The sequence below is a fragment of the Lygodium microphyllum genome, chromosome 3 (assembly GCF_053477565.2).
Source record: "Lygodium microphyllum isolate KBCC chromosome 3, Lygodium_microphyllum_v1.1.10, whole genome shotgun sequence".
NCBI lineage: Eukaryota > Viridiplantae > Streptophyta > Polypodiopsida > Schizaeales > Lygodiaceae > Lygodium > Lygodium microphyllum.
The window spans coordinates 125,928,775-125,951,197 of NC_141137.1; the positions used below are offsets into that span (position 1 = coordinate 125,928,775).

The 22,423-nt window shown below is 42.0% G+C and overlaps 1 pseudogene; it reads left to right on the forward strand.

The window, feature by feature from the left end:
- Window positions 1–22,423, forward strand: part of LOC148038866 (uncharacterized) — a 31,290-nt pseudogene continuing 8,867 nt past the window's right edge.

Consider the following 22,423-nt stretch of genomic DNA (forward strand, 5'->3'; position numbering starts at 1 on the left):
ATGGGGGGTGGGGGGGTGGTGCCCAAGGCAGGGCCCAGTAGGCGTGAAGGAGGGGAGGGAGGGTGCGGCGAGGCGAGGCCCAAGAGGGACGGCAGGCGAGGCGTAAAGGAGGGAAGGGAGGGTGCGGTGAGGCCGGGCCCAAGAGGGAGGGGAAGGCGAGGCGAGCGTGAAGGAGGGGAGGGAAGGTGCGACGAGGCGGGATGGAGGTCGGGGCGCGAGGGAGGAGACGCATGCAAACGTGGAGGAGGGGACAAGGACCCGCACGAGGACGGTTGGTAAGTGGTTTGTTTTTTTTTTTGTCTTCTTTGTTTTTTTTCCGTGAGGTGTTTTTTTTTTGTTTTTGGTTTAAAAGGTTCTCTTTTTTGTTGTTTGTTTTTTATTTTTGTTTTTTTTGTTGTGGATTGGTTGGTTTTTTAAAAAGTTTTTTTAAGTTTGTTATTTTGTTGGTTTTTTGTATTTTTGTTTTTTGTTGTTTTGTGTTTTTTTTCGGGTTTTTTTTTGTATGTGTGGTTTGTTTTTGTTTTGTTTTTTGTTTTTTTGTTTGTTTGTTTGTTTGTTTTTTGTTTAAAATTTTGGGTTTGTGTGTGTGTTTTGTTTTTTTTTAATTTGTGTTGTGTTTTTTTTTTTTGTTGGTTGTTGATGTGTTTTTGGTTTTTTGTTTTTTTTTGTGTGTTTTTGTTTTGTTTTGTTTTTTTTTTTGTTTTTTGTGTAGGGGTTTTTTTTTGTTTTTAAATAAATCCATGAAAATGTGAGCTCACCCCCGGGCGAGGCGGGAGTAAAAAACAATTTTCGTCGGCGGGAGCAGACGGGGCTGGGACGGCGACACGCGAGGCACAGACGTCACGTGGCATCCCGAGGCGCCTAAAATCGAAAACATGTGCATTCACGCACGACACGAGAGACGCGGCCACACGTCGAGAGGAAGAAAAATTAATAAAACCCAAACCGTACACCAGATCAAAAGACTATAAAAATAAAAAATGTTCCAGTAGACGAGGGGAAGATGACAGAAAAATGCGACAAGGGTGCCGGGCGAAATCAGAGTGTTCACATGGGAAAAACATGAAAAACGGCTCCAAAAATACATACGGGGATGAATATGGAAAAATCCGCTAGTCAGAACGCAGGGTGGAAAAAAGAAAAATGTGCAAAATAACGTGTCAGATAATCCTATCATGTCAAAGCACGGTTTTGACCCAGAGAGAATGCGTTCACATGGAAAAAACCCAAAAAAGAACCTGAAAATGGGCTTAAAAATTAATACGAAAAGAATCGAGCAGTGAAACGAAGGGCAGTAAAAATGAAAAATGGCCGCGGGAAGGGGATTCACAGGACTGTCACATCAACACGTAGTTTCGGGGGAAGGAGGAGGGGTTCACATGCAAAAAATACAAAAAAGACACTCGAAAACACATAAAATATTAATAACTAAAAATCCGACAGGCAGAATAGGGGGAGAAAAAAGAAAATAGGTGGAGAAAGATTGGGAGACACAGCGGTCAAAGAAAACTGGAATTCTGGTGAAAATATGGCATGTTTACATGGAAAAATATGAAAAATATGCACGAAAATGGCCTAAAAACATGCAAAAATTAAGATCGGATGAACCGTGCATCGGAAGGACAAGGAGCAAAAAGAAAAAATGTCATGGGGAAGATGGAGGTCAGGGCTGTCACGTCAGATTGCTTTCAGAAGCAATAAAGGTGCAGTCACATGGAAAACCATTCAATTTACGGTAAATGCTTCAAAAATTAATAACTCAAGAACCGTTGGTCGAAACAGGGGTTGGTAAAAGGAAAAATGGTCAATTCAAAGGGAAAAACAGGGCTATAAGGTTGGATGTGGGTTTCGGTGAACGTAGGATGCGTTCACATGGAAATATGTCACAACAAGGGATAAAGGGAAAAAGAGAAGGAACGGTCCCAAGGGTGGGTTGAACATGGGCGGGTGAGTGGGGAAGGGACCCCATCAGGATAAAATCAGATCATAGCATACATGCAGGATTAAAGTGAGGCATATGTAGGGGATATGCATCATAGACGTGCAGGGACGCATCCCTACACTTAAAACCTTAACGCACAGGGTTAGATATAGGAACACAGCCCAGGACTCATCAATCGACTGGACTCTAACATCCCCACACTTAACACATAACATACACTTGCAATCATAAGGATAGGGTTAGAAAAACTTGGCCCGATTCGTGTATGGTTGAAGGAACCGCCACTGCTACAGAAGGGTTGGAGTCGGCTGTAGGAGGTACTACAGCTCGCTCCAGCGTTTAGCCAGCATGGCAGGGACCATGCAGCAGCACCCAAGGAGGTAGCTGGTTGATAAAGCCCATCAGGGTAGGTGTCGTGGACGAAGAATAGTCACTCAACTCATGGGCACTCAGATGGGATGAGAGAACAATCACTCGCCCCATAACTTACAGCACGCAAGTGAATATTGATGGAAACCCAGATCTCACACCCGGTTTAGGAATCGACAAGGGAATGGTGCAAAGGGAGTATGCCAGGGTGCATAGTTGATGGTGCATCAGTGCATCCAATCCGTCGTCTGGCATAGGTGCAAGAAGGAAAGCCAGGAAGCCTTGTAATGCAGTGCACAGAACATGGTGACGTGTCATGTGCGGATAGCAGAGACCTATTCTGTGTGTGCATAGGGAAACGGAAATGTACCGAACTCCAATGGTCGTAACGTCCCTTAATCTCACCTCTCAAAATTTATTAAGGAGAAACACCAGTCACACTTAGCCCACCCTCTGTCTCACACTCTGTTGATAGATACAAGAGGGCAACCCATTCCTGAAACCCATTGATGTAATCCTCATTGTCACTTGTGCAGAGGTTGTATGCCTTGTGCGCATTTGATGGTGCAACTGTGCATCCCGCCCTATGCCGGCATATAGTGCAAGAAGGAAGGCCATGGAGCCTTATGGTGCAATGCACATGAACAGATCATGCATTGTGCATTGAGAGGCCCAACCCGTGCGTGCAACACTCCATTCACACATCTCGCCTCTCATTTGATTTGAAGGGAAAGACTGGTCACTCACCCCACCCTCTGTCTCACACTCTTTTGATAGATACAGAGGGTAGCCCATACTCACATTCCCATCCTGTTAGGATGAAAGCTCAAATCACTCAAGGGGTTGGTAATGAAGATCACATCAACTATTGTGGTCACTAGAGTGTTGAAGATATTGCATACCTAGGGAGGCAGCTGACACGTCTGGTACTTCAATGATTTGTATGAGAGGTCGCCTGTTAAAAGGAGGGCAGACGGACTGATATTACAGAGACTGCGCACCAAACAAGGGAGGTGGCTTCAAATTGCTTCTAGAAAGGTTTTGCTGATGAATCAACTATCCTGAACTACGGGTTCTTACCACCTTTTCCACAGTCAACTTCCCGCCCAAGGGTATTTTCACATTTTCTTGGAACGAGGCCTGCTATGATAGGGAATTGCTTCCTTTTCTCCCATAATAGTTTGTTTGTTTTTTTCTTTTCTTTTTGTTTTTTTTCGTTAATAAAGAGAATGGTAGAAATACCATGTGTCAAGACCAATCTCGCCACCGTTGCTGGATTAGACGAGAAGAGAACAAGGTAGGGTTGAGAGGTATCTGTGAGGGGCTAGCAGAATGACATCGCCTCATGAGGAAGATCATAAGGGCTATCAGGAGCACGAAGAGAAGGATAGTTCGACGCCTAAAAGGGAAAGGGTGGGTCGACTCTGATTGTCAAGATCCCTAGGGAGGTAAGTACTTCTTCAGGCGATAGCCATTTATCAGAAAAGGATCATCAGAGGCATCAACAATCTACACCTGAACAGAGCCATTAGGATCGACAACAAGTACCTTGTACAGGCCCATCCACCGTTGTTGAAGCTTGCCAAATCTCGAATCATAGGCCATGACAAGATCACCTTCTTTGGACTCCTTGTGCTTGATGAAGCTATCATGATAGGCCTTGCGTCACGCTTGAGTGGTTTCCATGCACTGTAGAGCCATCGTTCGGGTCTCATCTAAACATTCCAAGTGCAGGAGGCAGCATTGCAGTGACTCATCATCTCCCAAGCATTCTTTAATTGCCACTCGCAAAGAGGAAAATTCCAGTTCAACATGGAAGACGGCTTCGATACCATATACTAGTTGAAAAGGAGTTTGTCCTGTAGCAGCCTTATGGGAGGTTCTATATGCCCAAAGGGCCTTTGTAAGTCAATCATCCCAATCACGACGATGTGCGGCAATCGTCCTTGTCAGGATCGAGCAGAGGATGCAATTGGTGACTTCAACTTGGCCATTGGCTCCGGGGTAATATGGAGTGGACTTGCGATGGCGAATATTATACAGTTCCATCAACTCTTCCATGATCTTGTTAAGGAAATGAGTACCTCTGTCACTTACCAACTCGAGGGGATTGCCAAAACGGGTGATAATATTCTCATACATGAACAGGGCTACGATGTTACCATCATCCCGCTTCAGAGCTTTAGCTTCACATCACTTTGTGATATAATCCGTACATACTAAGATGTATCTATTCTGCTTCCGTCTAGTGGGTGGATCAATGGGACCCACGAAATCAATTCTCCACTTCTCGAACGGATTTAGGGGAAGAATAGGTTGCAGTGGCATGGCACTTGTTTTGATGGGTTTCTCCATTCACTGACAAGCATCACATCTCTTGCAGTAGTCATATGCATCCTTGTGGAGGTCGGGCATTAGTATTCTACGAGCAGAGCCTTCATGGCTGTGGCTTCTCCTACAAAATGGCCTCCACATGCTCATCATGGCAAGCTTTCAGAACAATCCCAATCTCATCTCCTGCAACACATCTTCTCAGTACTTCATCTTTGCCCTTCTTGTACAATGGGCTGCCTAACAAGGTGTAGGGGGCTGATTCTAACATAAGCTTCTTCCTTTCCTAACTAGAGATGCCATGAGGGTACTCTTGAGTTGCCAGGAGGTTGGTTATGTCTGCATACCATGGAGTAGCTGTTTTAACTAGAAACAAGGAAGCATCAGGAAGGTCTAGATCATCCTGTTCTTCTTCTGTAGTTTGAGGGATCCGTGACAGATGATCGACTAGGACATGGGAATGGTCACACTTAGTGACCACTTCAAAATCAAACTCTTAGAATAGGAGCAACCATCTCATTAGTCGTCCTTTAACATCTTGTTTGTTCATCAAGAAGGACATGGTTTCATGATCCACATAGAACTTGAAATGTGTGGATAATAGATAGTGTCAAAACTTCTCCAGTGTAAACACCATTGCTAAGCACTCAAGCTCTATCACTATGTAGTTCCACTCTCTATCAGTGACCTTTCGGCTTGCATAATATATTGGTTGATCTAATTTATAGGGGCCCTTTTGACATAGGACAACATCTAGCCCTTCAATTAATGCATCTGTGTGCACATGGAACTCCTTCGTCCAGTCAGGAGGCTACAAAATAGGTGCTTGGATAAGGCATTGTTTTAGGGTATTAAAGGCTTCTTTGCAGTCATCAATCCAAAGAAAATCCACATCTTTCCTTAGGAGCTTGTGTAGAGGGGCTGCCTTGGTGGAAAAATGTGCAATAAATCTTCTGTAGTAACCCACATGCCCAAGAAATCCTCTCAGTTGCTTGAGGTTTGTTGATGCTATCAAGGCAGCAATCTTCTCAATCTTCGCCGGGTCTGTTGTAATCCCTTGCACAGAGACAATATGGCCCAAAAGAACTCCTGATGAGACACCAAAGACACATTTGTCGGGGTTGAGAGAAATCCCATACTCTCGGTATCTGTCAAAACATTTCTCTACGTGTCCCCAATGCTCATGTATTAAGCTATAGACACAGAAGTCATCAAGATACACCTCAATGAAATCATGCATATGATTCTGGAAGGTAGCCATCATTACTCGTTGGAAGGTGGCAGGAGCATTATAGAGCCTAAATGATATCACTCTATAGGCATAGGTCCCTCATTCTATGGTGAAGGTTGTTTTGGATTGGTCCTCTTCTACGATTTGGACTTGGTTATATCCGTTGAATCCATCCAAGAGGGAATAGAGCTCATGGCTTGCCACTGTGTCTAACAGTTAGTCTGTGAAAGGGATAGGGAAATGATCCTTCTTTGTCTTTGAGTTCAGCTTATGAAAGTCCACACATATTCAAAGTTTCCCGTTCTTCTTGGGTACAACCACAATAGGCGAAACCCATTCACTGTTAGCCATGGGATAAATGAACTCGGATTCAAGAAGCTTCAATAATTCAACCTTCAGTAGAGCACAATAATTAGGATTCATACGCCTTTTTCTTTGCCTCACTGGTTTAGCATCAAGCTCTAGGTCAATGTGATGTTGGCAACTTGTGGGATCAATCCCCTTTAGATCTTTGTACGACCAAGAAAACATGTCTAAGTTCTCCTTTAGTAGATCTCGCAGGACCACTAGTTCTTCTTCTGGAAGATTGAGACTCACTTTCAGGTGACGTTCAGTACTGTCAGTATCCAAGAACGTCATTTGCCTTTCACCTTCCACTTCACGGATAAATGTCCCACGGATTGCTTCTGGATAGAGGTCTGAGTCTTTCAAGAGAGTAGTGTCATTGTTTGATGTTCCACTAAAACCAATGTCCTCCTTCTAAACAGATGACTCATTTGTCTGTTGAGATTGTTGGAAGGATATCAGAGCTTTGCTTGTTTCTGTATGAGTGGTGATTTCTTTTGGACTTAGGGATTCATCTTCAAAGGATGCGTCTAGGAATGTCACATAGCACGGACCTTCTAGAAACCATGGCTCTGATGGCTCTGGCTTCTGTTGACAAGGGACATCATCATCATCTTTTCTTCAAAATGAATGGTCACAGCGACAGAAGCCACTGGTGCACTTAATTTTTATATCTTTGATCCATTGCTTATGCAGATTCTACATACTTTGTGGTCCATTTGTCAACCCAAATGGAACCATGGTCATTCCATCCAACACCCAAGATCTTCGGCCTTTGAGGTCTCTGTAGGGACATGAACAAGATTGTCCGCTATCAGAGAAAATTCTTCATCTGCACTTTCATAACCTACTTCGTTTTCTTCCTCGTCATTTTCATCCTCTTCCTCTTGAGGCTCTATCTCTGCTTCTGTAGAGGCTCTGTAGGAGAGATCTTCTGCCTCTGCATCTGCTTCTGCTTCTGCTTCTGCTTCTATCTCTGGCTCTGTCTCTGCTTTTAACTCTGCAACTGCCACATGTAACAGGGAGAATAGTACATCCATGCTTTTATTTCGCTATCAGAGGTGATTTTAGAAGTCAATTCGGGTTGAGGCAAGAGGTATTCTCCCATGGACAAAGACTTGGCTTCCTTTGGTAGTTGGCTTACAGTGTCCACTGTTAGGGATTGTGCCTCTGTTTTCTTGGGAAAGATCTATTTAACAGCCTCTTTGTCTCTTGATGTACCATCTGTTACTTCGTTGGAGGAGTCTGTTATGACTTCAATAGATGTGGATCCATTGCCTTTTTGCGATCCATACAATTTCAACACCACTTTATGGGGTCCTCTACCGAGGGTTAGGGTTTCTTTGAACCGGTCCATCTTGGCTCTTGCCAAGGCCTTCCCAACAGCAGAGGGTATGAAGTCCCATAAGAATTTGGTTTGACCACCAGATAGTTTAGCCAATAGTCTCTTCCTGTAAGGGTTGTTTTTACATATAGGAGGATGCCCAATAGTTTAATTCTGCTTTGGTCTACTAATCTGATAAGCCACTGTGTAGGTTGAATTCCTTGTAGGCCTAGGTCCTTCATTGTCACATCCATCATTATGTTTACTGATGAGCCTCCATCAATCAATGCATCTGAAATAAAGCATCCTTCTATCCATACACTAATATCTGGGGTTCCAAGATCTAGGAAGGCGTTAGCCACATCTACTTCCTTTACAGGCTTTGGGGCCTTATTAGTCTTGGTTGGTGTTGAAGGAGCAATTCTTAATCCACGTCTTCGAGTCAAGATGCTTTTGAATTTCTTTTGGCAGCTAAGAGATAGCATTAGCAAGCTCGAAACGTTAATTTTGGTTTAAAAGTGTCTAGGTCTTTTACCAAGTCATATTCTTTGATAGGATCCATGGGCTTCTCCAGCCTGCTGGGGGATGGGGCTACACCCATTTTCATCTTTCCTTTTTCTTCTAGTAATGGCAGCATCGGCACTTCCTCTGTTTCTGGAGGTGTTTTGTATCGTCTATCTCTTGGACCTCTGGTCCTGTTTCTAGGATTGTCTCTGTAACTCTCTGTGGCACTGTAGTGCTCTGTACTACATTGTTCTATCCTGTACTACTCTGTCCCTCTATTGGCAGGTTGAACTTCACAGTCTTGGTAGGGGAGTTGTTCTCTTTCTGGACAACTAGTTCCTTCTTCTTGGCGCACATGATAGCGGCAACTTCCAACTCTATCAAATTGGAGGTAGGCTCTTGTGTCTTTTGTTGGCTATCTGTGGCATTGGCCTTGAGAGGGGGTGGACTTGGACACTCCTTTGGAGTGTGGCCTTCTCCTTTGCATCGGCTGCACAAGGGCTTGTAATCCATAGATCTTTTAGGGTTCGGAAAATTCAGTGAGACATGACCCTTTTCTCCACATTTGTAACATTCCATCTCCAATCTCTGACCACCGCCAGACTGTCGTCCTTTGTAACTTTGAGAGGGAAACATCCTTGGACCAAAATTAGGACCAAACTCCATAGGCTTTGGTCCAATGTCTTGCATTGTCATTTTGGATTCTAGCAAGTTGAATCTTGCGTTTTCATCTTTTTGTCTTCGTTCATGCATCTCTTTCAGGGAGCAAATATCCTTTGTATGGTTTTTCCTCAAAAAGTAAGAACATAAGGCTCCAGGAATGGTTGGTTTTCGGATACATTCGGTGGCTAAATGTCCCACTTGATGGCACTTTCCACACCATGTATTAGAAGGCATCACATCTCTCCCAGCTTTCGCATGAGTAGATATATTAGCGGTATTCACCTTCAATATCTGTAGCTGCTCTGTAATCACATCCATAAGCTCTTTTTTTATACTTGTGACTAAGTTGGATAAGTAGTCCTTCATATTTTTACCTCCTAGAGTACTTGTAGTAGGGTTTTGGGAAGCTTCTGTAATTGCTGCATACACTGGTTGGGTTGATCCAGAGGGTCATTTGTTCTGGTTCTGATTTAGAGCTCCTACTTGGGGTTGTTGATTCCAGTTAGTAGGGTTCCAATGTTGTTGAGTCACCATTGGAGGAATTGTTTGAGTCCACTGTTGTTGTCGTTAAACCATCATTTGAGGCACTGTCATGTGTGGCAACCACAGTGGATTAGGTGCACTACACAGCGGCACTATTTGCATCTGGGGATAGGGGTAGGGAACTGTCCCTGGGACTGCATTTGGTGGGTATACCATTCTTGGCATGGGAGGAGGTAAGACTCCTCTTCCTAGAGTCATTGACAGCCTTGCTTCGACTTCATTATACAATCTTGCACCTTCCATTGCAGTTTGCTAATTGACTAGTCTTCTCAATTCCACAAACTTGCAAACTTCTGGTTGTAGGCCTCTAAGGAACACTCCTTTCTAGATACCTTCGTCCAAATGATGGTTAGTCCATCTCTTCAGGATGGATTCCATTCACGAGACATAAGCTTCTACTCTTTCTCCGGAGGACTAACTTAGGTTCATGAACTCCTCTCACATCTGCTCTTCAAAACCTTCATGCCTGAATTTAGTGAGAAAAAGGCCACTCCCATGTGCCAAAAGTTCCTGCTGCTTGTCTCTCATACCATTGAAACACCGCGCCACCCTTGAAAGTGGCGGGAAATATTGTTTACCAATGCTCAAGGGTTCTGGCATTATTAGCCACACATGCTACCATAAACTTTGCTACATGAAGATCGGGGTCTTCATTGTACTCTCCGTTAAAGATTGACAATGGGACTACATTTGCTGGCTTGTCATCAATATTTCCACGACGAATCAGACTAGAAAGGGGACCTTGAGTCACCATGGGGACTTCTATAAAGAGTGCTTTTAGGGCGTCAAAAGAGGCTTTTGTTGCAAGCTCATTCTCGGCCTTGATTCTTGCCTTCTCTCTTCTTACATATCTCTGGACTCGTTCTAGCGCTTGCCTCTTGATTGCGTCAATCATCAGGGGGTTAGCTCCAACCAATTAGTCTGTACTCAACAAAATAGAATCAGAGAGGGCTTCAATCTCTGAAGGATTATCTGGCCAACATCTCTTCTATTTCCTTCTTTTCAACATCTCTAAATTCGGCTTTCAAACCACTACAGAGGGGGAGATATTCTGTTCTTAGAGTATCAAAACTCATTCTTCTTAGGATCGTTGTTATGCCATCATCATAATAATACCAGCTTCTGAGGGTTTCAATAGTGTATGTTTTGAAAAACACTCTGTCTACCAACTTCCAGTGGGTTGCTAATTGAAAAAACAGGAGGTTGTCAGTGCACCAAGCATCCCACATATCTTGCTGTTGAGCATCCACGAACAAATTCCAACTATTTTCCTTCTTGTTTTTGTGAACCTCCACAGAGCACAAATCTTGAAGCTTCTTCACGATCTCCCACTTGATGATGCCTGGAAACTTCTCAAATGAATGCATCTTCCATGGACGGTCATTCTCTTTGTTTCTACCCTTCAGTTTGTTCCCAAACAATTTGCCACCAAGATGCAAGTTTCTGTTGCTTCCTGTAAAAGAAGGCAGTCGTCCTGTGCATCAGAAAGTAAGGCGTATGCCTTTTGAATTGAGGGATGGGTTGTTTGAGGAGTTACAGAAGTTACAGAAAGCTGGTTTAATCTTCCCTGTACATCACACAGAATGGTGTTCACCAGTTGTCATTAGGAAGAAGAAAAATAACCAGATCTGACTATGTGTAGATTTTAGGGAGCTGAATAAGCAGACGGTTAAGGATTACTACCCGTTGCCATTTATTGACCAGATTTTGGATCAATTAGCGGGTAGGGAAATATATTCGTTTATGGATTGCTTTGCAGGATACAACCATATGGCAATTACAGAAGAGGATAAGTTGAAAACAACTTTCATTACTGTTTTTTGTACTTTTGCATACCATGTGATGGCCTTTGGTTTGTGCAATGCACCTAGATCGTGGCAACGAACAGCAGACAAAACCTTTGGTCACATCTCCCCAGATGAGTTGAAAGTATTTATTGATGACCTGGGGATAGCCACTGTAAGGGAAAGGATGTTGATTATTTTAAGAAAATGCTTTGAGCGCTGCAGACAATTTTGTATCGCTCTTAACCTACGGAAGTGTGTCTTTGGAGTGCCTTATGGGCTATTGCTAGGCCATGTGGTCAGCTCAGTAGGAATCGCAACTGACCCTGAAAAGATCAAGGTTATAGTCTCCATGAGTCCACCACGCACTTTGAAAGAGGTTCATAGCTTTCTGTCATCGATAGGGTACTATCGGTGGTTTATAAATGCCTTGGCAGAAAGGACGTTGCCATTAATGAACTTATTATCCTTTAGTTGTCTATTTGAATGGAGCGATCCTTGCAAGGTAGCTTTCGAGGATGTGAAACGGGAGCTAGTAAAAGCACCAGTTTTAAAAGTACCCAAAAGAGGCGAGATATTTTATATTTTCAGTAGAGCCACCATGCATAGTATCAGCAGTTGTTTAGCCCAAATCTGGGAGGAAAAGTGGTATCATCCGATAGCTTTTGCTAGTCAAAAATTGGGCATATCAAAAATTAACTACACCTATATGGAGAAGTTGTGTCTCGCGATGGTCTTTGCAACTAAAAAATTCAAGCACTACATCCTCTATGAGAAGGTAGTTTTCTATATGAAGGCGGAAGAGTTTAGATTGCTTATGAACAAACGGCAACCGCCTGGTCATCTGGCAAAGTGGGTAATCACTTTTGCAAGAGTTCAATTATGAGAATAAGAGTAAGCCACCGAGGTTGCAGGGTATTGTGGAATGCCTTGTGGATTTCAGGGAGCCGAAAGAGACTTTGGCTGAAGGAAGTGATATTGAAGAAATGTTTAAAATTGATACAGCTTCTATTCCATCTTGGTATGCTGCTATTACTCATTATCTATCAACAGGAGAGACTGGAGCTGGTTTATCAAAATCAGAAAAGAGGAAAATCAGGCAACAGGCTTTGAAGTTTTCCTTGATCACAGGAACACTATATCAACAGGGTATTGATGATATCTACCGTCGATGTGTGATGCCTGACGAGGTTCCTTTCATCTTAGAAGAGTGTCATGACTCTGCATGTGGAGGGCACTTCGCTGGACGGTTGACGGCACAGAAAGCTTTAAGAGTTGTATATTGGTGGCCGTCCATCTTCCAAGATTCCTTTGAGTATGTTAAGAGATGTGATACCTGTCAAAGACATGACATCAGAGGGAATAGGAAACGCCCACTTACACCTATCATGGCTATCCTTCCATTTGAGAAGTGGGGCATTGACTTTGTGGGTCCTATCACCCCGTCGTCTACTACTCAGAAGAGGTACATTATAGTAGCAACTGATTATTTTACAAAATGGTCAAAAGCACGGGCGACGAGGCAGGACAATGCAAAAGAGACTGCAAGTTTTCTTTTAGAGTAGATTATCTACCGTTTCGGTCCACCGAAGGAACTAGTGTCGGACCGTGGAACCCACTTTTTGAATAAAGTGATCAAAAGCTTTGACTGAAGCTTGGCAAATCAAGCACAATAAAATGACCCCCTATAATCCGCAAGAAAACAGGCAAGTCGAAATTACTAATAAGCAGTTTGTGGGTATCTTGTCTAAAATAGTCTCTGAGAAGAAACGAGACTGGGACAGGAAGTTGTATGTGGCAGTATGGGCGTATAATACAACGTTCAAGCGAGCCACCGGCCATACTCCATTTAAATTAGTTTATGGGGAAGAGTGTGTGTTACCCCTTGAAATCGAGTTGCAAACCATACGGTTTGCAATTAACCACTCTTTGGGAGATGAGGATTCACTCTTTGAACGTTTCACAACCATAGCCCACCTGGATGAATTGAAGTTGCAGAGCTTATTACACCAGGAGGTAGCCAAACGTCGGATGAAGCAGTTGCACGACCTTAAAGCAAAGAAGTATACCTTTAAAAAAGGGCAATTAGTTTTGTATTATGATGCACGTAGGGAGCTATTTCCAGGGAAGCTGGAACCTAGATGGGATGGCCCCAACAAGATTGTTAGGATAGGAAAAAATAGGTCTACGGCTCTACTAGCTGATCTAAAGGGAGTGGAATTTAAAAATAAGGTTAATCTTAATAAGATTAAAACTTATTATTTCTAAGTATGCTAATACAAAAAAATGCATTGCAGGTCCATGCTGGGGCTGATTTGAGACCTGTAAAAGAGCTTAAAGCTGGTTGATGGGGTGGTTAATTCCTTATTTGGAGCACCCATATCTAGAGCAGAGATACCATCAGGGGAAACTCATCTGGTGGAGCAAAGGATACAAAGTGATTGAGCAAGAAGATGGAACCTTTGTGTGAGAGATCAGAGTCTTCTGCCATCATTGCTTACGACTGTTGACAAGTATCCCTGTTGAGTTCAATGAAGAAGGTGGGATGGAGCCGTCAGTTCATTCTCTAAACATGTTAAATTTTGACTATCATAATTACAAATAGCAGAGTTCGTGATGGCAGGATGTGTAAACCCATTATGGATGTACACATTATATTTTGACAGAGCATCTAGGGGCCCTAATAGAAAAGGGAGTGTTGGAGTAGTAATCCGAGACCCCCGACGTAGAGTTATGATGAAGTTAGCTGCTTATCTCGGGGTAGGATTCACTAACAATATGGCGGAGTATAAAGTATCATCGAAATACGATGACCCTACTTGAGGAGTTTGAGAGAGTGTCTTTTCAGCTGATTCCACGTTATTGGAATCAGTTTGCGGATTCAGTAGCAAATCTTGCTTATGAAGAAGACCTTTTCTTCAACTGTGGTCCTAGTTTGGATATTGCTATTAATAATGAGACAGGACCCAGTCGCTTATGGGGAATGTTATTAGAGCATGCAATATATGGCAGACGATGGTTGATATGGGTGATGCAAAGAGTAGCCGAGACCAATCTACCGTTGTTATCCTGGACCCATAGGTTAATTAGACAACATGTTATGCGTATGCCTCTTGCTATATATGCAGGAGGGATGGGTCATAATCTTATGCATTTAGTTTAGGGCTGTGAGTCTTGGTTTTTCCTCCTCGGAAAGGAGCATATTATTGTATATCTGTACTATTTCAAGGAGGGATGTGTAGGTGCTATTCTGGTTTATTTTGTTAGGCCAAGAGGGCCGATCAGTTTTTGTAGTGAAATGTTTTATCTCGTTAGGCCAAGAGAGCCAGTTGTCTGTTTAGTACAGGTGCGGTTAATAGTTTCTTGTTTTAGTATTGTGCTAGATAGGTTCGAAGAAGAGCTTGGAAGGAGCCTTTGTTGTGTGGAAGCTTCTCGTGGCCCTATCCAGGTGATATCTCTCCTTTACGAGTACCGTGTTTTTATGTTATATGTGTCTGAGTACTTGTAAGGGGATTTTCTTTTCTTATTGGGGGGCCGGCATCCAAGGCATGAAGTCCCAGGTTTAGGTTGGGTATGTCTAAGGGAGGTCTGAGTAGTTGTTGCCTCCTGTAAAGACATTGATAAGCATCGAAAGACCTGTTTTAGAAGGCAGTCCTAATGACCTTGTTCTGCTAGCCTGCTAGGTAGCCGTTCTAGGAGTTGTTAGTTGTGAGGCAGTTAGAGAAGCCTGCGGAAGGAAAAATAATGATGATAGAGAGAAAAAAAACCTTGAATATTTCAACGAAAATAAATCTATACAAAGGTGTGTAAAAAGGGGTTCTAATCCCCTATAAAAATTGAAAAGGAGAAAGAAGGAAAATTTATAGGCAGTTGATCATCACCTTGCGGAGGCCTGGTAGGTTCCTGGGGACGAGTCAGACCCGGGGCCGATGCCTTGTCTTCCTAGGGATGGCATCTTGCTGGAAAAGAAGAAAGTAAGGAAGGTTGGAGCGAAAATAAAAGTGAGCGTCAGAAAAGGATTAAGTGTCGCCTTGCGAGGGCTTGGTAGGTTCTTGGGTACCGAGACAGGACCTGAGGCCGATGCCTTGTTCTCCTTGGGTCACTACGCTCAGTTTCCTCCTTTTTACATGCCCGAGTATGGAAAAATAAAAAACCTAAAAGAAAAAATGTATTCAAAGAAAATACTTCTTGATCAGGCTATAGGAGTCCTCGCCTAGTAGGAGCTCCTGGTTGTGTTGTCCTTAGTACGGTAGGTAGTTCAGACCACCACTTAGGGTGACCTCTTTGATAGTTCTTTTTAGTTTGGCCGTGTTGGAGTACTCGGTTAGTGACTAGCTTCGGACCTTCTATCAGATTATGCTAGGCCTCTCCTTGTGGATTTCATGCTTTGGTTTTGTTAGGGGGTAGGGTGAGCATTGTGCTGTGTTGTAATACGTATCTATTTTGTATTAGCTTGATGCTTCCTTTGGTTGTTTTGTGCAAATCTGTTGTGGGATTTGATCGTCCGAGTCACCCTATCTTGTGGTCGCCAATGAGAGCGGAGTTTTGAGCCCAGGATGTGCCTAAAATTTGCCAAAAAATCCAGAATTTAGGGAAAAAATATTCAACATCGAAGGCGGTGGCTCCAGCTAGGACGATTTTAAGCACCAAGTGAAAGGCGGCTTTTAAAAGACACTCGAGTGACACTTGTGGATTTTTGATAATTATTCCGACTTCCGTGCGGGTTGTCAATATTTTCCAGTCAATGCGGGATGTCAAGCCGGATGCCCAAGATTTTTCAGAGCTCGGTTTGGATGCCGGACGAGGAAATGGCCACAAGATGGGCAAGATTTGAAAAGGTGGACCAAAGTTTGGCCAAAAGGAGTTGTGACCTTTGGGGGTTTGGGACATTTTATGCCACATCAAATCGTGGAGAGGGAAAGAAGCATGAAACATGGGAAGAAGGTGCCAACATCTGCGCCCGAAAAATGCGCCTCCATGGATGGATCTTGGATATTGGCAGGTTACAAACACCCTATGCAACTGATCATGGCCCCGATCTTCTCCCTCTTTGCCGGTCTTATCACCTGTCTTCACTCCTGAAATGGCTGTGGGAATAAATAAATCTAATTCTAGTCTTTCTCTCTCCTCCCTCTCTCTCCCCTAAGGGGCTGTTCTTGTGTGCAAGATGAAAATGAAGAATGGTGAAGGAAAGCTTGTCCGGTTGGAACCGGATTGCTTCCGGATCGATGTAGACATGAAGATTGCTGATTGTGAAGGTGCTGGACATTGAATGTGGGCTGACCTGTAGTCCCGCAACAAAACCGAGATCCCAAACACGGAATCTAAGCGGTAATTCAATTTTTATGAAGAAAAAATGAGTTTTTATGCTATTTGATTGATGAAACATTGTTTCCATGGACTGAATATTCATTATGATGTTGTTTTCTATGAGTTTCAACAGTTTATAATCTGAAAATCAAAAAATCATAAGTGATATGGCTGAAATTAATGTTATAAAACCTATAAAACACGCGTTTAAGGGGTAAAAATAGGGTTTTTGCAAAATAAATGGGAAATATGAGACATAATACTTATAAAAACCTGAAATTTTGTTGTCAAGGAACCTAAGGGCCACAACTCACAATCAATATTAATTTTTAGTCATTTTTTATTGAAGAAAATAGAAAAAAATACCAAAATAATATGGAAAATGGGTTTTAAATGGGAGAAAATTAGGAAACGATAAAAGGAAAATTGCAAAAAATTACATGCGTGTTTGTGCAGCGTATAATGGAGGTAAAGCATGAGGTTGGCCTCGGTTTACCCTCGTTTCTATGTTTCTGTTCATGTTTATTGCTTTCTTTGTAAGAAAATACACATAAAATGACCCTTTCACCTATCAACGAATGCAAAACATTAAACGGTAGGGTGAGAGGAGAGATTGAGCATCAAAATATAAACTAAAATCTGGTTTATGTGTTGCATCATGCCAATAGGATGTTGTTTTTAAATAAAGGGAAAGGCAGCATGAGCATAAGGCTCAGTGTCTTTCCTCATTATATAAACGCTAGCATGGAAGTCATGAAAAGATTGGTTTCGCACGATGCACAATGCTGATTTTCTTTTGTTTGTGCACTAAACCGTTCACATTATGCACTATGCATAGTTCATGGAATCAAAGGAAAAGCTCCTGGACTGCGTAGCACTTGTTTACTTAGGAATTGGACCCACGATTGAGAGCGTAAGGTTATCCCTTGCCGTAGGATAGAGGGTCGATTTCCTAAGGGACTATTAAGTAAGGACACATGGTATATCTTCTGGATTCGAAATGAAGAGTGGACTTTGTTTGAATGTTTTATATGTTGAGCAGCGCATCAAGGGGCTAATCCCTGCGATGTAGGAGAGCTGCAGTGGGGCCGTGGTGTTTCTACTGAGAGGTTGCCTCCATGTATGTGATCGTGGCATTGCCAATGTATATGGGTTCTCCCTCTGTGGAATTTATAAAAAGGGAACGTTGAACTACAAAATGATGAAACTATAAACGCATGAATTAGGCTTTAGGGCAGTTTGTCCTTTAGCACTAGATTGACACTCTTGGTCCACGAGGCTGTGAGGGTGTGTTTGTCTGTTATGAGCATGAGGTTCGGCTAGTTCCATAGCCAGTGCCGGCCCATTTCAGGTCCCATCACTCTAGCTACAAGCTTAAACCCTCTGAACTTAAATATTCTACCTATGATAAGGAATTGCTCGCCGTAGTACAAGCTTTATGTCAATGGAAGCACTATTTAATGGGATCTGAATTCATGATTAAAACTAACCAACGAAGTATCAAACATCTCCTTACTAAACCACAAATCTCTGACCAACACATTAAATGGACTACTTTTATTCAAAGTTTTCATCCACTTATCCAATATCAACCCGGAAAAGAAAATGTTGTTGCCGATGCCTTGAGTAGAAGGCCAACTATTCATAATATCTCTGTGATATCTTTTGATTCCCTTATCCCTATGAAAGATACCTATGATCAAGACCATAGTTTTCAAGCTGATTGGAATAAATTAATTGTCAATAACTGGATTCCAATTGATTCATTGTCTTATGCTGATGGATTTATATTTTATGAGAAAAGGTTATGTGTAATTGTTCCATTTAGATACTTTGTGTTGCACGAAATTCATTGTCCCCCATATCAAGGCCATAGAGGTATTATTTCCACTTTACATACATTGATTGAAGATTTTTACTGGCCACAGATGGAATCTGATGTTTCTAACTTCGTATCTGAGTGTTTAATTTGTCAAAGAGTTAAGCGACACCATGGTAAGCAGTTTGGTTTATTAATACCTTTCCTGAAAGACCATGGGAACATATTTCAATGGATTTTATTACTGGTTTGCCTAACACTCAAGCTAATCATGATATGATTTGGACTATTGTAGATTGGTTTAGCAAACATGCATATTTCATTTCATGCAAGAAAACATTAACTGCATCTCAAGCTACTCAATTATTTTTGAAAATTGTTTTCACTAACCATGGTTTGCCAAAAGTTATTATTTTTTATCGTGATTCTAGATTCTGCAATAATTTTTGGACTACTTTGTTTGCAAAATTAGGAACAAAGATTGATTTTTCATCTACATTTCATCCTGAAACAAATGGACAAACAAAAGCTACAAACATTACAATCTTGGATCTTTTATGTGTATACACAATTTCAAAAGCACAAACATGGGATACACACTTGCACTTACTTCAATTTGCATACAAAAACACTCCACATACAGCTACATGGAAAGTACCTTTTGAAATCATTTATGGATATAGATTGCCTACACATATTACTTCATTGTCAAACAAAGTTAAAGCTGCTGATGATATTGCCTATATGCATGCTACTATTTTTTATGAAGTTAAAGATATGATTGCAAAAGCCCAGCAATCATATACTAAATAAGAAAACAAGAAAAGAAAAGCTATGAATTTCATAGTTGATGATTATGTTTGGTTACGAATTGAAAAGCGAAGACTACAAAGTGTTGAGAAACACCCTGTTGTAAAGTTAGCTTCTAGATTTTATGGACCTTTCAAAATCATTCACAAAATCAATGACAATGCCTTCAAATTAGAACTACCCCAACACTGGAAAATCCACAATACTTTTCATATCAGTTTGTTACGACCTTTCAAAGGCCAATTACATGTCCAGCCTATCTATGAAAATCCTCCTTTGTTAGAAGAAGAAATTGAAATCCTTGAATCTGAGACTATTCTAGATACAAACTTTATGACCACTAGAACTAGCCATAGATATTCTAGATATTTGGTGAAATTTAAAAATTATCCTATTGATGAGACCCCATGGATGCACGCTTGCGACCTAAGTGCTTACCCCTCATTGTTCGCTCCACATTGAGCTAATAGCAATTGAGGACAATTGCTATCCCACCCCATGGGGTATGATGCTAGGAGGTATATTCCACGGTGGATTCCGTGAGGTTTTGCGGTGGATTCCATAAAATTATATTTATTTTCCGGGGCTCGTACACAAGGTGGATTCCTTGTGTGAAAAGTTGATGGGGACACCTGTCCTTTTCAGGCGTCACGTTAATTTAATGTTTAATTTTATTATTTTCTAACAATTGTGAATGCTTCAGTTGATGTGTAGAGCAGGCGGCGGTGGCGCTGGGAAGCACTAGGCGATAGCGTGTATTCAAGTTATTTAGAAGAAATTATCATTTTTTATGGGCATGCGTCTTAGGCGTGGCGCCAATATTTATTTTGATGCGCTTATTTATTGAAGCGCTTGACATATATTTATTATTTTGTATGCGCATGGGTGCACAATTTAAATATTCATTATTGGTCCTTGTATTTGGGCATAGCCCGACTCTTGGGGTGCCCAATCGCTTTATTCTTTATTTGGACAAAAGCAATCACAAAAGCTAAAGCACAGTAATTGTAAATTTGGGCTATTTATGAGCTTGGAGATGAATAAAATATTAAATACATGCTTTGTGGAGTACTCACACAAGGCATGGGGGGAGATTGTATCCAATTGATCTTTTTGCTTCATGTCGTGCAAGTCTATTCTCTTGGATTTTGAGAAAAAAGTAGAGTTCTTTGTTCTTGGGGACCTTTCGGCACTCACTACATACGCATACAACATCCGATTTGCGCACCACTACCAAGAAACTGACAGTTAGGGTTTGGCTTCTAGCAACCAATAGAGATCAAATTTCCCCAAGTCCTCTTAGGGGGAGATGGCCCACTAGGGGGGCTAAGAAAGCCCTATGGTGGCCGCCATTATTGCGCCTCCTACAGCCCGCGCTACTGTACGAACTACCGCCTATCCAGAACTATGTCGTTCTGATGCCGTGCTCCTGGCTGCCCAATGTCGAGATTTGACCTACCACAAAGCTGTGCCCTAAGGTGGAGAGAAGGTTTGTAGAAGATGGCAGGAGCTGAAATGCCCTCCTATGCATGCAGCAAGTCCACCAAGGTAAGGGGGTTCAAAACAGGCTATGGAGGTGAAGAAGATAGATGAAAAATGGAGTTCTTTTTGTGCACTTAGTGGAGCTGAGGGTTGAGGAAGCTAAAGGGATCAGAGGAGGCTCTGATACCATGTGGAGAATCAGAGTTGTAGTAGGAAAAAAGTGTGCACAAGAGGGAGATAGAAGCTCAAAGTACAAGAACAAATTCTTGTTTACTAAGTTGCTCAAGGTACAACTTGGGTACACTCTATCTCAAGTTTGATAGTGACCCATAGGATGTTTATATAGCCTCTGCCTAGCTAGGGTTAGGGTTTCCCCTACCCTTTAGGCTATTCACATCTATCTGCCCTCATACACCCTTGCTTACAGTGGGTTCCTATGCCTATCTTCTAACAATCATCACCCAAGCAAACTGAACTAGAGATAGTGTGGTAGGAGTAGAACCACTCATGGCATGGTGTAACATGAAATGAAGCACCAAAATCCAAAATCCAGCACTGTACATATATAAAGTAAACCTTGGTCAATGGCATAGCATCACAAGAACTAGTTGCAAGTATCTACTCCCCATTAGAGTCATTAGTTTGCATGACATTTATTTTCTCAATTGTCACATTAGATTTCACAGGTACCATGCTGCGATTAGAGGACTTTTCCTGTACTTTTTCTTTCCCCTTCTCTTTGCACTTCGCATTGCACAACTCATGACACTGTGGGTGTATATGACATTTCTTGCCCTGCAATGATGGCATGTCACATTAGTATTTCTCCTATGAGACTTGATGTGCAACTTACCATGCGACTTAGACCTAGACTTCTTCAAGTCTCTGCCATGGCCATTTCCACGGTCATTCTTTCCATTACCATCTCTCCCTCTAACAATCAAAGTATGTAACACACGAGAGGCATCCAAGCTCTTACGATTGATCTCTTCATGCAAAAGAGCACTCTCTACATCAAGCAAGTTCAAAATAGTAGCATGAGCACATAAGGCACTGCGAAATACATCCCATGACTCACTTAGAGTCCCAAGCAAAAACAATGGAGTAATCTCATCATTGAAGGTAATGCCGTGCAAGATTAAGTTCTTGAGAATAGCATGGAACTGGATCAAATGAGCAGACATCGTATTATTCTCCTTCATGCGCATGTCCATAAGTTGCTTCAGCCAATATATCTGACTTGCTAGACTTTTCTTGTCATAAAGGTTCTTGATTTTATCAAAGTTGCCAAGCACTCTCTGCTTCCTCAACCACATTGTAATGCACATATTCAGTGAGAGACAAGTTGAGGGTGGACTTGCATAGATCATCAAGCTCCATCCATTTGTCATCCATCAGGTTGCTCTCCATGCAACCTTATGGTTTTATCTACGATTTCTACACCAATACTTGCCAAACTTGGCTTTTCCAATAGGCATAATTCTTACCATCAAGCTTAATGATGTTGAAGATAGCACTATCAGTGGAAGAAGATGCCATACTGCAGTCCAAAACGGTGCAGACATTTCAAAAATGCTTGTTGTTTTCTGTTGTAAATAACCAAAATACCACCAAAACCAAGGCAAAATGGCCACAAACTGATAGCTAATGATGCTTTCCACCAAGTGCCATCAAAAGTACATAAAATCCGCACGATTCAGTATGAAAATTCCACATCAGTCCATACATAAATGCTTGTTGTAATAAATTATAGCCAAGTACAATGAGAGCAAACTGTAGGCAAAATGAATGCACCAAGTCAACCACTAACTGTCAAATCATAACCAGCATCAAGCAGGCATAAAATAGCATGTGGCAGTCATACAGACATCGAGATCAAACACCCAAGCATGTCAAATCAATCCGTCAGTAAGCTAGCACACCCCCTGTGTAATAGGGCAAAGTGTACACAACACTAGCAAAACCT